The following is a 22521-nucleotide window of genomic DNA, read 5'->3' as shown; positions in this document are numbered from 1 at the left end:
ACTTTTCAAAGTGCAGTTGCTCCAGAGCTTAGTAATTGAGGTAAAGCTTCACTTTGCACAGAATACCTAATCACATGCAAGGAAAATAAAAAAAAAATGGCGTTTTGCTTGCACATGATTGGATGATGGAAATCAGCAGAGGTTCTGTAAATTTATTTCCCACCCAAAAGGGGAAGCTCCCCTTATTTGCCTCCTCCTCCCTCCACTGCCACATTTGGTACCTTTTGGGTGGGGAGATCGGGTACCTGGTTTTGACAGGTACCCACTCCCACTTCCAGATGTCTTCACCATGGCAAGGTCATCTGGAAGTTCGCCCCTCCTCCTTCCCCCGCCGCCGAGCCATTCACAAAGAGCTGCGAGCTTCACGCATGCTTCACTGCCAGTTTTCCTTACCCGAGATGGCCACAGCGGCACCCGAAAGCTGATTAAAAAATCGGCTTGGGTGCAGACACCGCTAGATTCATGGACAGGCAAGTGTCCTAATATTAAAAGTCAGTAGCTACAGTATTTTTCGAAAGGAGCTCCGCTTTAAACTCTGGAGCAACTGCACTTTGCAAAGCGCACAGTCTATTTGCCTTTAGTAAATCAGCCACCTTGCTTTTGTGGATGGAGGAATCTGATCTTTTTCTTTCATTCAGCCAGTGAACAAATCATCTATGGCTAGCTTTAGAGCCTCACACTTCCAATTTGTTTCAATAAGTGCATGGATGGGTGAATCAAGACCACTGTCCTAATTCTATATCTTGTTTTCATATAAATACGTTTGTTGCATAATGTTAATTGCAGAAACCCATTTCGCTCTTTTATTTACTGTATAAGATGATCACTTAAAAGTATTGTTTTCAGACTGTGTTTCTTTCCGTCCTCAATGGTTATTCTGCTGGTACTCTTGTGTGTTTTTGAGACAGATTCTACAATAATATCCACCCATTATTTATCACATTGGCTTGCTGATACATGTTACCTTATCTCCTACCCTTCAGCGTAACCACAAAAATGATGGGGCCTAGCCGTGTCTGGGAGCTCTGGTCGGCAGCATGTAAGGGCCATCCAGAATACAAGAAGAGCCTTTTTCATTCTGTATTAGATAACTAAATCATTCTTCACACTTGTCTGCTGCTCTATACGAAGATGTCATCACCATTCACTATAATCAGTATATATCTTTTAGCACATTTTGTTCCAATCAATCAAATAACTGGGAGAGAAGATCACATTACCTGGATGTGAAATTTTACCTTTTGGCTTTTCAGCAATTGCACTCTGTACAGAAAGTGTCCATTCCTGCAGTTGGTATAGGGCAATAAAATAGCAGTTTTTTAAAGGTAAGTCAGTGAAGCAAAGAAACACAAATTATTAGTGCAGATTAAGCAGTAAAACATCACAAATTCTAGGATATTGCAGATACTTCACATGAAAAAGAACAAAAAGACACAACTGTCCTTTGGCAAGACTTAAATAGTAAACCTCGGAACATAAAATGCTTAACTAAAGCCGGTGTGCCATCTCTTGCTCAGAATTTATGGGAAAACCAGGGAATGGAAAAGCAAAACTAGAAAATGAGTGACAGCACATGAAAGTGTGAATATTCTGAAATATTATTTGTAGTTTTTTCAAGTCTGGGTTAAAACTGAAAAAAGGTACAAGGAGCTGTTAAAAAGAACTTTAAGAGAGCCATCTTGCATCCAGTAAAATCTAGTTGATTAAAGAAAGTATTTTTATGATTACTGCAACCAATGTAATGCTGACAGATTCAAAAGACACAAGTGAATGCAAACACAATGCAAGCTGTTGAAGTACCTGGATTGGTATCAGACACTTGTGTAGTGTGTTGCTGGCGTTGACCGAGAGAGCTGCAGTGTATTTAGTATATATATATATATATATATATATATATATATATATATATATATATATATATATATATACATCCCGGCTTGTGTATATATATATATATATATATATATATATATATATATATATATAGTGGGGACGGAAAGTATTCAGACCCCCTTAAATTTTTCACTCTTTGTTATATTGCAGCCATTTGCTAAAATCATTTAAGTTCATTTTTTTCCTCATTAGTGAACACACAGCACCCCATATTGACAGAAAAACACAGAATTGTTGAAATTTTTGCAGATTTATTAAAAAAGAAAAACTGAAATCTCACATGGTCCTAAGTATTCAGACCCTTTGCTCAGTATTTAGTAGAAGCACCCTTTTGATCTAATACAGCCATGAGTCTTTTTGGGAAACATGCAACAAGTTTTTCACACCTGGACTTGGGGATCCTCTGCCATTCCTCCTTGCATATCCTCTCCAGTTCTGTCAGGTTGGATGTTAAACATTGGTGGACAGCCATTTTTAGGTCTCTCCAGAGATTCTCAATTGGGTTTAAGTCAGGGCTTTGGCTGGGCCATTCAAGAACAGTCACGGAGTTGTTGTGAAGCCACTCCTTCATTATTTTAGCTGTGTGCTTAGGGTCATCATCTTGTTGGAAGGTAGACTTGATTAGGAAAGCCACACACCTGTTTATATAAGACCTTACAGCTCACACTGATGGAAAAGAGTGTCTCCACTGATGCTTTATCACCAATCCTTGTTTCCCTAATAACCCCAAATCTTCAAAATCCAATTTGTCATTGGGACAGAAAGTGAGGTGAAATCTTCTGAACAGGGGCACAGACAGCAAAATAAACGTTACAGGGGTGATAACCCTTCCTCATGTTATCCAAAAAGCTTAAAAATTGATTTTTTGGCTGGAGCTACACTTAGAAAATGTACCTGTTCCAAATTACAAACAGATTCAATGTAAGAACAAACCTACAGTCCCTGTCTTGTTTGGACTGCCTGTATACTGCTGTTCAGAGTATATAGGGCCTGGAGGCCCCACGCCTTTCCTTTTTTTTAATTTGGGTGCGGGGTTCCCCTTAATATCTATACAAGACCCAAAGGGCCTGGTAATGGGCTGGGGGGGGGGGGTACCCATTCCGTTTTTCTCAATAATTTTCATCCATATTTGCGCCACTTTACAGGCATACTATAGGCACCCACCCAGATACGAAAGTTAAAGGAATATTTCACCTTTATTTTTTCACTTTAAGCATTATTAAAATCACTGCTCCTGAAAAAACGTCCGTTTTTAAAACTTTTTTTTGCACCCTGGTCCCCAAACACTTTTTAGGACAATAACTTGCATATTAGCCTTTAAAATTCGCACTTTTGATTTTTCACGTTCGGGTCCCATAGACTTTAACTGTGTTCGAATGTTTGCGCAAACTTTTGGTCCATTCACATGTTCTGCTGCAAACCGAACCGGGGGTGTTCGGCTCATCCCTACTGATTGGTTTCTAGGCAGAGCTGCACCAGATTTTGCACTCTCCAGTTTTAGTAAATCCCCCCTCCTAGAGTTGAACTCATCAGTGTGCTGCTTTTTCTTTCACTGTTCAGTCACAGGCTGAGGGTCAGACAAGACTTGTTTTGCAGCCAAGAAAAAAAGGTCTTCTGGCCTGCCAGACAGGAATGTGCTGTGTGGCAGATCTCTTACAACTTCAGAACTGGATAGACAGGAATAAAAATCCTTTATCAGGTAAAAAAGCTTCCCATTATGCATTTTAATGAAGGTATTTAGCCAGTTTTATGGAGTTTAGCTATAAAGACATCAATTAATGTTTTCACATACTGTACTATGTTATAAGTTAATCAATATGCACAGCCTAAAAAAACAAAAAGCAAGTTTAAGATTAAAATTTTTGTACTCACCATAAAATCCTTTTCTTGGAGTTCATTCTGAGTATTCAGAAACAATTGGGTTATTTTGCAGCCTACAGGAGGATTTGCACAATAGCAAAAAAAAAAGTGATCAGTCTGATGTAATCCCTCCCAGCATGCCTTAGTTTTGTAACAAGCAGTGCTAAAAGCAAGTCCATAAACACAGGCCTGTGAAATCCTAGAAAAATGACTTTACAATGAGTACAAAAATCCAATTTTCTTGACTAAAGAATGTGTCAACCATGGTCAGTTAACCTTTCTAAATAAAGACAAAGCTGCGTGACATGGGTTTAAATGGCCACAGCAGGCCTTTTTAAAAAAAAAAACAAATAATTAACATCAATAATAACAATTGAACAATGCAACCAGGAAGGGGTATTTTGGTGTCCTTGTGGCACACTTTATAACTGTAATCGCCCATGTTCTCAGCCGCACCCCGTCCTGCTTGAAGATGTTACGACCTCACACCTTCTTACATTTTCTCCCAGGAGACCTAGCTCCTGCAATAACCACCAATAACCCACCAGGTGGGAGCGCCATACCCTAGATGGGCCCCCAATTTTGTAACAATATGAACTGCTATGACAATTATTCCCCCTTTTTTTTGATAAGTACTTGCCTATAAATTTATAACCCAAAATAGTAACCCCTAATACCCCAGTAACCCAAAATACAGGGCGGGGGGTGAGAAATGTTCTCTTTCCCTAAACTTTCTGGGATGAACACCCAGCATACCTTGCACGAACCACCCTTGCAGCTCCTCCCTGCCTATCTGACCTTCAGCCTCCAATAAGGTAAGAACTACGCCCCTTCACCACTAAATTGCCAGGATTTAACCCTTCCCAGACCTATTCCTCACTTTAGTCACGCCGACCCTCCTTTCATTCTCTTCTCTGGGTCATAATTTTCTTGTTAGTTTTCTTGTTAGTTCTTGCTAGTCAGAGACAATTAGGATGTCCAGAGGCAGCCCAACTGAGGGGTGGGCTAACAGACCTACTATAAAGAACAGAAATCTGAAATACCTTACACCCACAGCTGGCACAGCTGAACATCCACCTGGTAAAACTTAGAAAATGTATGAACAGAAAACAAAGTGGTAGACTTGCATATCTGGGAAACAGTTGCTTGTCATATGCCTGCTGAGCAGCAAGGCATTTCAACCAAATCTTTACTAATAGGATGCAGGGAGATATTCACAAACCTGTCTACACAGTAGTTCAAGGCTGCCTGCACAGGTTGTAAAACACTCCACAAATAAAGGATGGATGTGAAGGGAAGCTGGAACCCTTACCATGAGTTTAATCCATTACCCTAATGTTTGACAGACTGGCATTACAGCCATGGCAGGTGGCAATGCAGGGCCTGCCAGAAGAAACAAGGTCATGGAAAGTATGTCCAAACATCTATGGGATCCTTAAACACTGGTGCATCCTCTACAAGAATCATCATTACATTATTAGGATGGTATCAATGGAAAGAACAGCTTACTTCTTTAAAAAGTACTTCTCAAATTGATATCTGACTGTGAAACACTTGGGAGTTTAAAGCAGCCTATAGCAATTTCCCAATCTCCATACAGGATGTCTGGGAGTAGCGAGAGCATGGAGAAAGTTTTATTAGTCTTAGAGCCTCTAAGGCAGTGGTCATCAATCAAACCTGTCCTCAGGGCCCACTAACAGGCCAGGTTTGCAAGATAACTGAAATACATCACTGGTGATATAATTTGCTGCTCAGTGATTGCAGTGTTCTAGTCTGCATCTTCCCAAGGTAATACATAAAACCTGGCCTGTTAGTGGGCCCTGAGGACTAAGGGATCTGAGACAGGCATCAGTGGAAGTCACAGACAGGCTGATCCTCATCATTAGGTTAGTATATACCACATCAATAAGAGCCATCATCTGTCAAGGATTTGTGTGACTCTTCAACAGAGAGAGCCTACATAGCCATAAGCTCAGAGGTGGCTAAATCTGCAAACAGTTCAGATAATGGTTCTGCAGCAGAAGGTGTTATCTTACACTTTTGTGTACCAAAAATTCTCACTTAATGTCATCGGAGTGAGCAATCAAAATTGCTGTGAATTCCTCCGGGGGTTTACACTGAGTATGGTTCTACACACAATGGAGCTAAGGAAGACTCAGAGGAATGTAGGGACTGTGTTGGAAGGGTGTACTGTAGGCTGCTCTGGAATAGATAGTGGATCGTGGCCAAAGCGATTTAATACATTGAGTCTGCTCCCTATGTGTTTGAGATCTAACATGTTGCACTGCAAGCAAGGACATCCTTGGGTATTCACAAATCAGCTTCTGGAAGCAGAAGAGGTTCAAAGCCCGGAGGTAACCAGATGGGTGGCAGCAAGGGCTAACTGCGGTGAAACCACGTGTCTGTTGTAAAAGCAGTGGTGGTGGTGGTGCAGAAGGTATTACCTCATATTGAATGGAGGGAACAATGGAGGGAACAAGAGCATGGAGTATGTGTGCAAGACAATACACTTAGTGACCTCAGTGTTTAAACCTTTTTTGTGGAAAACCAACTGCAAATGAGTATAATAATGGTTCTTAATGGTTCTAATAAACAGAGTAGATCCCAATTGTCAGCCCGCATAACTGACTCACAGAGTGAGTCTTTAGAGACTGTGTTACACCAGAGGCTGTGCCACAGGCAGCTCTGGACCTTTAAAATGCTCCATGGCTAACTAACACAGTACAGAGGTTTGGAATGTTCCACAATGCAGAACCCAGTGCCTGGAGGTCATATTCCAGACAGGCACTGCAATCAACCAGTCCAGCTGGCTCTGGGTACAGTTTCTAAAGCTATTGTTGAGGATACGCCAATCCAGACAGCTGCATAAAGTGCACAGTTTAAGTAGCATTTAGAGAAGTCTTGACTTAAAGCGGTGTTCCTCACAAAAAAATTAAAAGCCAGCGGCTACACATACTGCAGCTGCTGACTTTTAACAATCGGACAGTTACCTGTCCTGGAGTCCCGCGATGTTGGCACCGCAGCTGATGTTTCCATCAGCTGTCGGATGCTGCCGCCACCATTGCGGGTAAGGGTACCCGGCAGTGTAGCCGTACGGCTTCATGCTGGGAACCCTACTGCACATGCGCGAGGCCCCGCACCTCTCTCCTACTGGCCTGGTGAGAGGCAGAGAAGGAGGGAGGAGGAGGGAGCCCCGCGGTGATGTCATGGGCCGCGGCCCGGACTCCCAGAAGTGGGAACAGGATACCTGTCAAAGTCTATTTTCTGCTATCAAATTATCTTTGCAACCCTAAAGTGATTTTCAAAGCCAAATGATTTCACTATTTAATATACTTAGATGCAAAATTAATTATTTTACATAACAAACAATTATTTCAGAAAGTTTACTTAAGTTGTAAATAGGAATGAAAGACAGGTATCCTGTCCCCCCCGAAAGGCACCGGAGGGGGAGAGGAGACAAATGAGTGGAAGTTCCACTTTTGGGTAGAACTCCGCAAAAATATTCTTGGCTAGGAAAAATGGTTAAACTGTTCTCAAATGAGAAGAGGTGTCATTCCTCCTAGACACTAGCAAAACACTGAGACATGCTGGGAGCAGGAGGGCTTATACCAGACTGGTCACTGTTTTTTTTTTCTATTTTGTTTTGCAGTGTGCAGATCCTCCTGTAATCTGCAGTATAACCCAATTGTCTCTGAATCCTGCACGGCTCAATGTACAAGAAATAAATTATATTTTAGAAATTACGTACAATTATTTTATTACATAATTTTACAGCATTATTGTGCTTGTGTAAAAGTATTTCAGTATTTAATTAGCTGATCAGCCAAGAAATAAATATTCCAGTCTATTTTCTGCTATCAAATTATCTTTGCAACCCTAAAGTGATTTTCAAAGCCAAATGATTTCACTATTTAATATACTTAGATGCAAAATTAATTATTTTACATAACAAACAATTATTTCAGAAAGTTTACTTAAGTTGTAAATAGGAATGAAGTTCAGGTTCACTATTACCAAGGATTCTTACAAATCCCGTGTGTTCAAAATTTATGATTCCAGCACATTAATTGCAGGAATTTGCCAGATCAAATTCTTTACAACTATACTTTCTAGCTTTAAACTTAGGTCAGCTGGCTTAGAAGGGCCAATATGAAGGCTGAGAAAGTCAGATGACAACACCCATACTTAATATGGGGGTTATTTACTAAAGGCAAAACCACTTTACACTACAAGTGCACTAAATTCAAGATTAATCACTGCGCTAGTAATAGTAATAAAGCAGCTGCATAAATTGTATGGTGACAATAAGGAGCATGAAAAATATAATGATATGCAGCGCTATAAATGTAGTATTACAAATAAAAAGTCCATAGTGTTTGAAATAAAATCCTTGTTCAGGAGAAAACTCTGGAATCACCCACAGTGTAGACAGAAACACAAATTAGCTGAATACGGACTTATCCTATACCGAACATCAACACATCAGGCCTCTTACCAAAAAGAATGGACCACTTAATCACAGGTGGTCAAACAGGCATGATAAATCCACAGAGCCAAGAAACAATTAATGGAGATCACAGATGGCTGGGTCTTGTAGTTCCACCAAATAATCAAAGGTGCGGGCATAAAATATAAAAGAAAGTATTCCTCATGGTGTAGTATTATAAACCAGGGTTATATTTATTCAAAGAAAAATCCAGGGTACTCACATTTCATCAGATAAAAACAAGCATGTAAAAAAACAGCAGTCTGTGTAAGCAGCATTTGTTTCCAACCACAAAGATGGCCGCAGTCGACGCGTTGCAGTATTGTGACGTCAGAACTCCTCCTCTCCTCCTCCTCTACAATTGCACTGTAGGTGAAGTCGCTTAAGATCTGAGGGGAAGATCTAAAATGAGGGGAAGCTCTGCTGATTTTATCATCCAATCTGTACAAGCAAACATGCGTTTTTTTATTTTCCTTGCATGTCCCCCTCAGATCTACAGTGACTGCACTTCCAAGTGCACTTGCAGTGCACTTGTAGTGCAAAGTGGATTTGCCTTTAGTAAATAAACCCCCCCATGCGTTTTAGATGTGATAAGGAAAACATAAGGAGGGCTGCGGATAATGTGCATAGGGAAGAATTAGTGGAGGGCTTGTAGGTCTGGCAGGTCTGTTAATGCAGATGTAAATCCCTTACTGAATGTCAGGTAGCAAAATGCTGGGTATTTGAAAGAATTTGGGGGTAGGTTAGGTAAAGGTTTTAACAAATTTTCATCCTTTACTACATCTCAATGCTGCTAATGTCATGTCGCCTCTCCCTATCCACATGCACCACAGTGATAGCAAGCTACATGTGTTTATTCACAGGGCAAATGTCCTAGTTGTTGCTGACACTACCTGCCTGCAAAGACAATTTAAAATAAACGCTATTGCTAAAGAAAAGAGAAAAAATACCTATGCCTGAGCTTCTGATGCTTCCAGGAGGCACTGGTGATTTCACCCTGCCTCACTGTTGCTTCTAGGATAGCTTGGCATTCAAAATCTCACAATAATATGACACTCCAAAGAGCTGGAGTGAATTTACATGGGGTTTCTTTTTTTGAGCTTTATTTTTAAATCCTCTGTGTGATTTGCCTTTCTTCGGAGAGCATTTTCCTTGAAGGTCTTTTTTACCTGTTTCACCATCACTACTGTATGTCATATATCAGCAACCGCAGGGGGGTTACGCACACTCCTGGCTATTGTAGCCAACTGTTGGCTAATAGACCCCTGATGTGTCAGTAAAGAGAACATATCATCACATAGGGATGTGCACCTCTTTCCCATCATTATTCATAAAAAGTTAACCTCTGTTTTTGATCTGTTAATGCTCGCTGTAGGGGCGTTTGATGGTAATGGCAGCGCATGTCAGTGTACCTACCCAAAGCAATGAAAAATTGCAGGAAGATGCAAACGCATATCTGTGAAGCCAGCCTTAACAAGATGAATACTGATAAAAATACAGAGGATGCCATCTCTGACTTTCATATACAGTGGAGACGGAAAGTATTCAGACCCCCTTACATTTTTTACTCTTTGTTATATTGCAGCCATTTGCTAAAATCATTTAAGTTCATTTTTTCCTCATTAATGTACACACAGCACCCCATATTGACAGAAAAACACAGAATTGTTGACATTTTTGCAGATTTATTAAAAAAGAAAAACTGAAATATCACATGGTCCTAAGTATTCTGACCCTTTGCTGTGACACTCATATATTTAACTCAGGTGCTGTCCATTTCTTCTGATCATCCTTGAGACGGTTCTACACCTTCATTTGAGTCCAGCTGTGTTTGATTATACTGATTGGACTTGATTAGGAAAGCCACACACCTGTCTATATAAGACCTTACAGCTCACAGTGCATGTCAGAGCAAATGAAAATCATGAGGTCAAAGGAACTGCCTGAATAGCTCAGAGACAGAATTGTGGCAAGGCACAGATCTGGCCAAGGTTACAAAAAAAATTTCTGCTGCACTTAAGGTTCCTAAGAGAACAGTGGCCTCCATAATCCTTAAATGGAAGACATTTGGGACGACCAGAACCCTTCCTAGAGCTGGCCGTCCAGCCAAACTGAGCTATAGGGGGAGAAGAGCCTTGGTGAGAGAGGTAAAGAAGAACCCAAAGATCACTGTGGCTGAGCTCCAGACATGCAGTTGGGAGATGGGAGAAAGTTGTAGAAAGTCAACCATCACTGCAGCCCTCCACCAGTCGGGGCTTTATGGCAGATTGGCCAGACGGAAGCCTCTCCTCAGTGCAAGACACATGAAAGCCTGCATGGAGTTTGCTAAAAAACACCTGAAGGACTCCAAGATGGTGAGAAATAAGATTCTCTGGTCTGATGAGACCAAGATAGAACTTTTTGGCCTTAATTCTAAGCGGTATGTGTGGAGAAAGCCAGGCACTGCTCATCACCTGTCCAATACAGTCCCAACAGTAAAGCATGGTGGTGGCAGCATCATGCTGTGGGGGTGTTTTTCAGCTCCAGGGACAGGACAACTGGTTGCAATTGAGGGAAAGATGAATGCGGCCAAGTACAGGGATATGCTGGACGAAAACCTTCTCTAGAGTGCTCAGGACCTCAGACTGGGCCGAAGGTTTGCCTTCCAACAAGACAATGACCCTAAGCACACAGCTAAAATAATGAAGGAGTGGCTTCACAACAACTCTGTGACTGTTCTTGAATGGCCCAGCCAGAGCCCTGACTTAAACCCAATTGAGCATCTCTGGAGAGACCTAAAAATGGCTGTCCACCAACAGTTACCATCCAACCTGACAGAACTGGAGAGGATCTGCAAGGAGGAATGGCAGAGGATCCTCAAATCCAGGTGTGAAAAACTTGTTGCATCTTTCCCAAAAAGACTCATGGCTGTATTAGATCAAAAAGGTGCTTCTACTAAATACTGAGCAAAGGGTCTGAATACTTAGGACCATGTGATATTTCAGTTTTTCTTTTTTAATAAATCTGCAAAAATGTCAACAATTCTGTGTTTTTCTGTCAATATGGGGTGCTGTGTGTACATTAATGAGGAAAAAAAAATAACTTAACTGATTTTAGCAAATGGCTGCAATATAACAAAGAGTGAAGAATTTAAGGGGGTCTGAATACTTTCCGTCCCCACTGTATAAATACCAATTCCATGGAGTCACTGTGACCTGGAACAAGCATATAGTTAGAGAAGTCAATGTAAGATCAGAAGGTCTTTTTTGTGCCCAGATAGCAAGGATAACTTGCCACAAATTTGTGGCAGTGTTGAATAGAAAGTCTTGTTAACTTGCTGCACATTTTTACTAGCAAGTTGTACACTTGCAGAGCACTTGAAGCACAAGTTCCAGTTGACACTTTTCCAAATTCAGATACAGTGAACCCTTTGATGACTATTGGACAATATAACTAAACCAGAACCTGCAGAAGACTTGCAGAATGTTTGCAAAGAAAGTTGATCTGGAGTTATGCAATGCGGACTTGCTGCAATTGTGCAACAAACTTGTGAAGCCTGGCAAGTGTAGCAATAGCATAGAAATCATTTTCAAACTTGCAGCTCAATTGCTTGCTATCTGGGAGTAAGAGACTATTGAGTTCAGGAACAATGGAATCCATATTCGTTTGGTACAGGCTTCCTTTAATATATTCTAATGTGCTTTATAACCAATCCCTGAAAAAGATATTCATTTTAATCTAGAGACAGGCTCTATAGAGGAAATCTATAACTGGGTGGTATATGAACTGTATAAATATAGCTGGGACATCTGGTTAAGGCAGGTTCTGGAGGATTTAAAGCCTTGTACTTACCATTCTGAGATCAGAAATGCTGCAGATGAACTGGCAGGTTGGTGGATTGATGAATGACTCCACCCAATCCATTCATCTATGACAACAAGAGAACATGATAAAACATAAGAAGCATTTGTAACCTGCATGTTAGAGCTTACAATCTAATATGAAAGCCAACAAATAACCAATTATTATGCAGTTAAAGTAGAACTATAGGCAACACTTTTTTTGTTTGTTTTGGATAGAGTAAGGTTACAACCCATGTCAGGTTTTTTTTTGCCATCTGAGTCCCACTTGGGGGATTTACCTTCACTTCCTGTTCCAGAGCCAAAACAGGAAGTGAGAGGACATTGGAAGATTCCCCCTCTATTTGGGATTTTCTTTTAGTTTCACTTTCAATGATAATGGTAAACAGGACACATAGAGAGGGTGAATCTCCCTAACGGGGGCACAGACAGCAATAAAAAACTGAAAGACTGTTCTAATCTATCTCCACTCTATCAAAAACTAAAATAAAAGTTTTGCCTTTAGTTATACTTTAACCACTTGCTGACTGCCCACAGTACATTTACTGTGGGCGACCGGCACGGGCAGGCTCAATCACATACAGGGACTTGATCCAGCCTGGGGCACGCAGGGAGCTGTACCCAAAACTGCTGTGTCCACTGTACACAGCGATTTGTGGCTCCCAGTACCCAGCTGTTTTGAGCGGCCCAGGGATCAAGTGATCACTATCGTTATTTGCGCAGCAGTTTTTCAAACACAATTTTTGGGGAAAAAATACACGTTGGTGAATTTTCACGGTTAAAAATTTCAGTTTATTATAGAAAAGTCAAGTATGGTACAACAGTTAAGACATTGGTGGTTGGTACAAATCTGCAGAGAAGTACATGCATTCAGCTACAGTAAGGCATTAGCGAATATAGAAGCATTGTACAATCTGTACCACTTACATCTAAATGTAACTATGAAATTGACATTTTGGTTCTCAACGACAATCACAGGTGGTCACTCAAATTAAAGACAGTGCAGCAAGGGAGAGGAAGGGAATAGGGACCAGGGAAGGGGAAAGGTAAGGGAGAGTAGGGGGGGAAAGGGGGGGAGGCGGACAGCCACCTCGCACACCTTAAGGCACCTAGCATCCTCCCGCTGTCCACGGCAACCATATCCCTTCAAACTTTTTGGGACATTTCCTATTAAGATAGGTCATTTTATAAAGTGGCAAGGCTTTATTGATAGATGTTTCCAAAGGGGGAGTTCCATTTCAGTAGTATGACTCTTTTTGCATAGTATAAAAAATAAGAAACTAGAAGCTTAGTACAGCGGGGCCTCTGGTCATCCTCCTGAATCCCAAGTAAGGCCAACTCAGGGGACATCACCAAGGACAGTTGGAGGCGCTCATTAATAACTTCAAAAACTGCCGCCCAAAAACATGCTACCTTGGGGCAGCTCCAAAACATGTGAAGGTATGTGCCAATCTGCGTTCAACATCTACCACATAAGGGATCCCTCTGGGGGAACAGTCTGTGCAGTCTCTGTGGAGTATAATATACCCTATGTAAGAATTAGGTTTGTATCAGTTTATCTCTGGAGGAAATAACCAGCCCCAAGCTATCCTCAAAATATTTGTTTCAATCCTCTCTCTCCAGGGTTGGAATGTCCTTGCTCCATGCCTCCCAGAGCTGCTCTATCTTAGGAGATTCCAAGCTGAGTAGCGATAAATAGAAGGAAGAGAGAGGTTTGGACAGGTACTCCTGGGCCATGAGTTCCTCTATGGGATCCATAGTCACGGCTATCTGTCCCACAATTTGGGCCCTGGCGGCATGGCTTAGTTGCCAGTAATGGAAGTACATCCATCTAGGCAACTGGAACCTGTCCGAGAGGTCTTTATAATCAAGTAATGTCCCTAACGGCATGATGTCCCTAAGAATCCTGATGCCATGTTTCGCCCACACCTGCAGATCTGGGATGGTTCAAAAGTGTGGGAGATTAGGGTTCCCCCAGAGTGGCTGAAATGGAGACCAGGAGTTCCACTTGTGAAATCGTTTCCTAGCCACCCCCCATACCCTAATACCCCGTACACATGGTCGGACTTTGTTCGAACATTCCGACAACAAAATCCTAGGATTTTTTCCGACAGATGTTGGCTCAAACTTGTCTTGCATACACACGGTCACACAAAGTTGTCGGAAAATCCGATTGTTCTAAACGCGGTGACGTAAAACACGTACGTCGGGACTATAAACGGGGCAGTGGCCAATAGCTTTCATCTCTTTATTTATTCTGAGCATGCGTGGCACTTTGTCCATTGGATTTGTGTACACACGATCGGAATTTCCGACAACGGATTTTGCTGTTGGAAAATTTTATATTCTGCTCTCAAACTTTGTGTGTCGGAAAATCCGATGGAAAATGTGTGATGGAGCCTACACACGGTCGGAATTTCCAACAACAAGGTCCTATCACACATTTTCTGACCATGTGTACGGGGCATAAGAGTCCCCCTAGTCGGGAGCAGCAGGCCGACGCAGGCCCTGGGACCCCGATACACCAGGTTTCCCAACACGCTGAGAGAACCAAGAGGGTCGCTTCCAGGCACACAGCTGCATTGGCCCTTGAGCGGGCAAACCACCAACAGATCGACACCAAAACGGCTGCCCAATAGTACCTGAAAGTTAGGCAACGCCAGCCCCCCACACCGCACAGGAAGACACAAGGTGGACCTAGCCAAATGTGGCATGGAGCCCCCCCAAATTAAAGTTCTAATACATTTGTCTAAGTCTCGGAAGAAGGAACTCTGCAACCAAACCGGTGAATTCCTGAAAAGATAATTAAACTTAGGGAGAAAAACCATCTTGATAAGGTTAATGCGTCCCCACAGGTTCAACGGAAGATTCCCCCAAGAAACACACCTAGCTCTCAACTGTTCCAGCACTGGTCTTATATTAATGCTGCAGCTGCAGTGATGACCGAGATATCACTCTTTCAATCCAGTGACGTACCAGTACGTCGCTGGTTGGCAAGTGGTTAAAAAACACAAAATACATGTAAACTCCAAATTTTCACCCCTGAAACAAAAGCTCACTTTTTTAAGGGAAACCTTGCTGCTGCTACTGCTGCTGCTGCTGCTGCAAAAAGCAGTTGAATCCATTTTTTAAGAAAAAACAAAATAAATGGAGACTCCAAAGTTCTTCACCTGAAACAAAGGCGCAGTTTTTTTTTTAAATGGGGAAGCCTTGCTGCTGCTGCAAAAAGAGGTCACAGCCAAGTCTTGGTTCTCATGTAAATGTGATCCAGAGAGCTGCCCATCCACTTTAACAGTTCACTAAATGTTCCAACCTCCCCCCCTGCCAGTGCCGCCTGCAATGGTTCTCAGGCTCTCCTGTCCCTCCATGGAGGCTGGGAACAGGGTAAATGGTTTCAGGATGCCAAGCAGGATGAGATCGGAAATTTTGTACCTCGATCCCCTCTGTACTAATGAACCCAGATACAAGGAGGGTTTTGTTACTTCTGTCATTTCAGACTACTGTAGCTGGGAAAAAGCGAATCAAGCATGATATGTGCTTAATCAGCTGCAGTGCAGTGCAATGCAGGGCAAAGGAGACATTGGGGTCTAATAGACCCCTATTAGACCCCTTGGGGTCTAATAGACCCTCCATAAAGGGGACCTGTCAACTTCCCAAGCTATCACATAGGGGGCTTGGTATCTTCCTTGAGATAGCAATAAAGTTAAGTTTAAAAAATAAAAACAAAAATTAAAAGCACCTCTGTCACCCCCATACTCATATGAATGCAAACATGCACATAGGGCACGCATGTCTACATAAATCGTGCCACACATATGTGAGGTACAGGCGGTCCCCAAGCTACGAACAAGATAGGGACTGTAGGTTTGTTCTTAAGTTGAATTTGTTTGTAAGTTGGAACAGTACATTTTTTAAGTGTAACTCCAGCCTGTGCAGTGATGTGGGATGTTCCAGGTGCTTCTGCGAGTGCGGTCATGTTATTTGGGGCTCTTGTAGCCATGCAGTATTGCAGTGTGGGATTTGTCCGGCGCTGCAAGATGGATGCTCGGCGGTATCTGGAACCAGTGTGGAGGGCAATTGGCCGGGAGTGACGTCACACCACCTCCGTTCGTAAGTAGGAGTCATTTGCAACTCGAATGTTCGTACCCAGGGACTGCCTGTATTACCACAAACATTTGAGTAAAAAAAATAATTCTAGGGCCATAGTTCATGGTTAACTTTAAACTGATAATTTGTAAAGGCTTTTTAAAATGTCACATATAGATCATTTTGGGTACCAAAGATTTTTTTGCCATTTTACAGATATGCAAAATGTTAAGGCTTGGCATGTTTGGTATATGTTACTTTGATGAAACCCCATATTTTACATTTAACCAAAAAAATTAAATATTGTGTTTGTGTGCAGTAAAATTCAATGAAGTATATATTTGAAATACACAGTATATATGATAAATAAATATTGCAAATATCATGTGACATAAAAACTTCAATCATTGTCTTCTACAGGGTCTCTGCTTTCAGAAAATATATAATTGTTTGGGGGTTTAAAGTGATTTTCTAGTAAAAAATTAGGAGTTTAACATGTGCGTTAAAAAAAACCCAACCCCCCCCCCCAAAAAAAAAAAAAAAAACAGCACTGGTAGAAAAGTGGTTAATCTAAAATAAAGCCCATATCAACATTAAAGTAGAAGTCCAGTCAAAAAAATCTAAACCTAAACCTGCTCCCACCCCCATTCTAAACCCTATACTAACTAACCTGTAGAGGAAAGATGCTTATACTTACCTATTCTCAGAGCAATCCAGTTCAGATTGGCTCCCAGTGCCGACTTCAGTGTAGAGGAGGGACACCTGACAATGGATGGCCCATAGTAAGCCTATGGGTGACGTCACCACACAGACATTGCAGCCATTGTCGGCATTCTCTCCTCTTTACTGAAGCCGGCCATTCAGGAGATCATGTGATTGGGACAGAGTGCCCTCAGAATAGGTAAGTATAAGCATCTTTCCTCTACTACTTAGTATAGGGCTTAGGATGGGGGTGGGAACAGGTTTAAGTTAAGATTTAGTTTAGTTCAGTGTTGAGTGAACTTCTACTTTAAGTAAAAAACAATAAAAACCTCAAATAAAAAAACAGATGATGAGATTGTCACTGGTGCATGCGTATAAAGAGGCTTGTATAGTTCTTGTATGTTATAAGGTTTCTAATTATACAGGCTTACGGCATTGCTTACATAAGTAAATTCAACTGGCATAACTGGCATAACCTTCTCTGTACACATTGGGGAGTGTTACCTACTCCATCCAGACTCACAATTTGAGACTAAATGAATCTTCAGGTCAGTGGCGGAATTATCAGGGTCGCAGCAGTTGCACTTGCGACTGGGCCCTGTAGTTCAGCCACTTCAGGGGGGCCTGCCGACCGCCCATTCATCAGTGTGAGGGGCCCATCCGCCGACCGCCCATGTGAGGGGCCCACCTGACTGTCCTGTGTTGTGTGTGTGTGTCCATTCTGGCTGCTGTGGTGAGGGCGTCATGTGTCAGTGGTTCGTTCCGCCATGGCCGCAGGGAGGGGGGCTTTCACCCGCTGAGGGGAGACAGAGAAGGCAGAGGCAGTGCTGAGAGACTGTGGACCGCCCCGCCCCCATCTATCCAGAGACAATGTAGGGAGGCGGGGCTGACACTGAAAAATAAAGTTAGCAGGTCTGCTGACATCAATTGAGTGAAGGCGGGGGAGGAGCTCTCCCCTCTGCGACTGCATGGAGTACCTGAGTGTGTCCCATCTACCCATTTCTGAGGGGTCCGGGAATCGATTGATTGGCGGTAAGTCAAGTGACATTTTGCATTGCAATCGATCCCAACCTCCACCACCTCTGCCTCTTACTGATCCCATCCCCCCACCTTCACCACAGATCTCATCCCTATCCCCCATCACCACTACAACAGAGGTGATGATGGGGGGGGATAGGGAGGAGATCAGTGGTGGGGGTGTGGGATCAGTAAGAGGCAGAGGTGGTGGTGGGAAGTGCAGGTTCTCTTTTTCTGTATCTGCCCCAGTACTGTAAGTATCATATAAAACATTGAAGAACGATTTGGTATTATACAGCATTCATTTTATTCTGTTTTTGAAAATCAGTGGGTTTACATTTTACGTATAAAATATATGACGTAGTGACCAGTAAAACTGGTGCTAACCAAATGTTTCTTGTAAATACACCATGAAGATGAAATAATATGCATGATTTTTTCTTTCTGTTTTTTTTCTTCATTTTAGCAGGTCATTGGCTTATTTGGTTATTTAATAGTCAGTAGCTTTCTTGTTCTGTGAATGTTAAGGTCTTTGAAGACCTGTTGGCTGTAAATTTGACATATAGGTTATCTAATATAATGCTTAGCATATGCTTTTGTTAGGACCATTTGCTCAGATAAATGTTGCAGAATGACTGCTACTATCATTCTAGGACCCCATATCAATGGGCTTTAGAACTGTTTACCTCCTGATACAAGTCTATAGAAATGCAAAAGCAACGTGAAGCAGGTCACAGGCGGTCAGAAGGAAGTCAGCTGCAGTACAAATGCACCTGTCAATGAATCCTGAAATCACAGAATTTTAAATTGATATCTAAAGCAAGCGGTATATGTCAATTTGCCCATCAACAGAATTCTAGTGATCCTGTTGATGGGCAACAGGAGGGAAAGCATTTGTAATGAAACCTGCAATATACTGTAGATGTAGAGCCTTTTTTGCAATTAAAATTGAAACAAACTTTAATTGCTGTTGCCAAAGATTTGGAAAACATTTTTCTAGTTCAAGAAAATTCTAACTCATAAGAAATAGTGCACTTACACGCATTCTATGATATTTGTTAATGGCTATTATTTTTATTATAGGCATTTATATAGCACAAACATTTTACGCATATATATTGTACATTCACATCAGTCACTGCCCTCAAAGAGCATACAATCTAAGATTCTTAACTCACATTTATACACATACTAGGGACAATTTAGCCAAGAGCTAATTAACCTACCAGCATGTCTTTGGAGTGTGGGTAGAAACTGGAGTAACCGGAGGAAACCCACACACACACAAGCACGGGGTGAACAAACTAACTACAGTACATGCAGATAGTGTCGTGGTTGGGATTCAATCTGACCACCCTAGTGCTGCTAGCCACTGGGTTCCTTGGCTAAATTTTATCCCTGCCATTTAAGCAGGTCCTCTTCTATGTGGCATGTTAGGGGCAAAATACAATGTGTGCATGCTGTTTTGCTGCATAAGAACCCACTGGGACTACGGAGGGCCTTTTTTACTGATTGTGGGTCAGGTTGTTTTTGCATCCACTCTCTCTGTTGCATAGATCTGAATACTGCTCACTTTTAAACTTGGTGAGAAACTGGAGACATTCTTTTTCATGCCTTAAAAGTGTTTTTGGTTTGTAAAGTCCAAGTCTTGTTGTGGGCGGAGAGCACCTACATCAATTCTTTCACTAACACATGCAAAATGTGTCTACCCTATCCTAATGATTTGATTTGGATTGGAAGTAAATAGGGTGTCTGCTGTCTAATCTCAGTTGGAGAGTTCATGTTCTAATAAAGATTACTCTTTATCTGCATCTACCTATCTATCTAAGTATTTGTACTTTGGCCAGTAGTTTAATAAGGAGCCAGAAATTTGTTCTAACACAGGGGCCCTTTTGTTACTATGTTTACCATTGTGGTATACTGTTATTTTAACTGAACTGAAACAGCCAATTAATTCATGTTGTACATTAGTGCAGCATTTTAGCTCCAGCATAAGAGATTTGTTAAAAAGCTTATCTACTCTGGCACATGCACCCATGAATTGTCTTTTGCCCTCCCCATGCAATGCACAGGCAGACCAGACCACAGTATAATAATTTGTTTAACAAGTACAGAGCCTGTATGAATGTGGGGGACTTGTTTGCCAGTAAAGTTACCAATCAAGGCTTGCCATCATGCCTTTGCTCTGTTTAAAGCGGGGGTCCACCTATCTATCCTTTTTTTTTAGTTCATTCACAAACTTTTCTTCTCAGCATTACATACTCACGTATTGTGTGTAATATGTCCACCTGTGTCAGATTTCGTCGGAAAGAATAACTTATATTATTCACTGCAGGCGGTTTCCATCTTCATTGTGGGCATTTGAAGCCCACAAGCATTTATTTCCTGGATGTGGTGAATGCTGTGCTCCCAGCATTCACTGCTCGTTCCCGCACATGCTCAGTGGCATCCTGGGAAGCCTGAGACTAGCTCCCAGGAGTCTGGGAGAGGCTAGAAACACGCCTACTCCCACGGGAGGAGAACCAGGAAGTGCAAAGAAGAATAGAAAAATAAAAGGTAATTACGACGATTTAAATTTTTTTAAACGGCATATCAGCATCTAGGCAAGGAAGAGAATACATACAGATATTGTTCAAAATTTGGGTGGAACTCCGCTTTAACTGCCCTGTGCTTATAATGTCAAAGGTTAGGCTATCTCGATATATTCTACTGTGCTCTAGGCTCCATGTAGACCACAGCAGATCCCACACTGGGAACACAGAGGCACAGGGAAACACAAAGGGATTTCTTTAGAATAACAAAAAGTATTACGCTATGGATGGTTTCTCTTCCTCTATATGTGGCTGGGTCTTGAGGTCTGGTTAAGGTCTTGTGCTGCCGGGAGGAGTCTGATTATCCTATCTATATCATCCTGCATCCAACCTGTCCGTCAGTTCGTCAGGAACTATGAGGAAAGGCCCTGGCTGGGTTTAAGCCAATTGCCCGATTTACCTGCTAGCGGGTAAGCAGGTTTTTCTTCAGGTGGTGGCACGTGTGTTATTCCGATTCACCTGGGTGTTTGTCACTTGATTGAACTATTATCGTCCATCCAAGAACCACTGTATGGACTTCCCATTTATAGCGCAGCCTTTTTTCCCTTTATACAGTATGCTTGTGTTGTCACATTGTGAGCTGCCGCTTTTGGACTTTATTTTATTTTTGGTTTACAGTTGCTGTGAAATTCAAATATTTCTACATATGTTTCAATGTTTATTATTTTTGACCTAGCGCGTTTTTTTTCTTAATAACATCTAAAAGTATCTTATTTACAATCCAAAACTCCCTTTCATGTAGTTTGCTCAAAGATCTTTTCTTGGGGTCAATGCAGAACAAGGTTTTAGGCATTCTCAACACTGTCCTTAGCTTTATTGCAATAAGCCTTTCCTCTTTCGCAATAAACCGTGTAAGGAAAATGCAAATCTACAGGAGTATCAGCATACAGTTTTCTGCTGAATACAACGATGGTTTTAGAGGGCAGATTCTTCCACCTAGCACACTGTTTAAGGGGCATATTGCATTGGCCTGTACATACAGGAAAAAAACAGGTAAAAATCTGCAGTAAAGCAGATGATCTTGCCTTTTTTCTGTTATGCCACGTACACACGACCAGTCTTTCCATCGGAATAAACTCTGAAGGTTTTTCCGACGGAGTTCCGCTGAAACTGTCTTGCCTACACACGATTACACCAAAGTCCGACCGTCTAGAACGCGGTGACGTACAACACGTACGACGGGACTAGGAAAAGGAAGTTCAATAGCGAGTAGCCAATAGCTGCAGTCTCGTACTTGCTTCAGAGCATGCGTTGTTTTTGGTCCGTCGGAACAGCATACAGACGAGCGGTTTTCCCGATAGGAATTGATTCCGTCGGAAAGATTTAAAACATGTTCTATTTCTAGGTCTGTCAGAATTTTCAAAAAGAAAAGTCAAATTAGGCCCACACATGATCGGAATGTCCGATGAAAAGATTCCGTCGGACCTTTCATGACGGAAAGTCCGACTGTGTGTATGTGGCATTACACTAACATCCCCATAAAAGTATACAAGCAGTCCACCCTTCATCACCTTCAGAATGAAGCTAAATCCTGCACTCCCCTGAAATGAACCCCTCTATCTCCTCAATATCACCATGGTTATGAAAAGTAGAGGATATTAGACAAAAAGAAAATCTCATCCTATCCTCCCAAAACAAACATGAAACATACAAAACATCATAGTTATAATAAATTGATTTTATGTCCTCTGAGGAAGGGAAGGCCTTTGTGTTTGTTTAATGCACAACTTGACACTCTACCAGAGGGCCCCCTACCCCTGCTTTCCATTACTTGTTTTCCACCCCAACTTTCTCCTCATACTTTCAATCTGGTCCCTTTCCCTTTCCTCACTTCTAGCCTTTCATTTTAACCCCCCCTACAGCAATCCTTGCTCAGAACTTCCTATACCCTCTCTCAAAACCCATTACATCCCCATACTCCTCGATTATGTACCCCTTTGCTTGTTCAGTTTTTCTTCTTTCTTTCCCTACTTGGAAAATGGAGTGAATATTAAATAATGACATTAGTAAGCACTTGTATTTCTGTTTCCACCTGTACATGATCATA

At 41.8% G+C, this 22521-nt stretch overlaps 1 long non-coding RNA gene across 3 annotated transcripts in view; it reads right to left on the bottom strand.

Moving 5' to 3' along the window:
- Positions 1-22521, bottom strand: part of LOC141131714 (uncharacterized) — an 85899-nt gene that overhangs the window by 16423 nt on the left and 46955 nt on the right. For 2 of the 3 annotated variants that reach the window (XR_012242807.1, XR_012242805.1), the window contains 3 exons: positions 12071-12146; positions 3766-3827; positions 1239-1284 (listed from right to left, as the gene is read on the bottom strand). This is a non-coding gene — a long non-coding RNA (uncharacterized lncRNA). Of the gene's footprint in view, positions 1-1220; positions 1285-3765; positions 3828-12070; positions 12147-22521 lie in introns of all 3 variants that reach the window. The other variant, XR_012242806.1, reaches the window with a different exon arrangement.

Source organism: Aquarana catesbeiana, linkage group LG03, assembly GCF_042186555.1.
Source record: "Aquarana catesbeiana isolate 2022-GZ linkage group LG03, ASM4218655v1, whole genome shotgun sequence".
In the NCBI taxonomy this organism is placed as follows: domain Eukaryota; kingdom Metazoa; phylum Chordata; class Amphibia; order Anura; family Ranidae; genus Aquarana; species Aquarana catesbeiana.
Note: the sequence above shows the minus strand (reverse complement) of the source record. Positions and strands in the feature narration are given on the sequence as shown.